Consider the following 706-nt stretch of genomic DNA (forward strand, 5'->3'; position numbering starts at 1 on the left):
GATCTCATGGGGAAAACACAACAAAACTCGAAATTCATATATAAAATCAAAGTCATACAAACTACAACAATAAATAAACTTATCTCTAATTTCTCCCAAAGAAAACTCCTCGAAGTTCCTCTGAATCTCTTCCTTTCTTTACAACACACAGAATTCCTCTTCGAAGCGGAAAGAAGGAAGAAATCTCTCACTTTCCCTCCACTCTTATAATCTCTCGAAGAATTCCTCACAATTTAGACACTCTATAATTTTTTCACACTTCAATTTTGAGTCTCCCACCCTCTATTTTCTGCCAAAGTCTTCTCTTTAAAGATGTGGATGAGCTTTCCCAAGAGTTGCTTAAGCACCCCTCCAAACCTAAACATCCATTCAAAATTTGGCATCATCCAAAGCCTAGGTGGACATAACCGCCAAGCTTGCCGTCGGCGGCCTCAAGGGCACCGTCGGCGGTAGAGTCTCAAGAAAATCTCGCCGTCGGCGGGGTTGATGGCTTCTCGGGAAAATCTCGTCTTCGGCGCCCTAGTTCAATTCTTCAGATTTTGGTATTTCTCGCTCCAAATTCGTTCTTTTTTACATATTTTTGCTCCAATGACCCTAATTCATCATTCCTGCAACAAAACATCAAAAATACCTTTCTTTAAAGTGCAATATCATAAAAAATAGTATAAAATAGGTATGAAAATCTCAACATATTTTCCTTTGGTCA

The sequence above is a fragment of the Phalaenopsis equestris genome, unplaced genomic scaffold (assembly GCF_001263595.1).
Source record: "Phalaenopsis equestris unplaced genomic scaffold, ASM126359v1 Scaffold234028, whole genome shotgun sequence".
Taxonomy (NCBI): domain Eukaryota; kingdom Viridiplantae; phylum Streptophyta; class Magnoliopsida; order Asparagales; family Orchidaceae; genus Phalaenopsis; species Phalaenopsis equestris.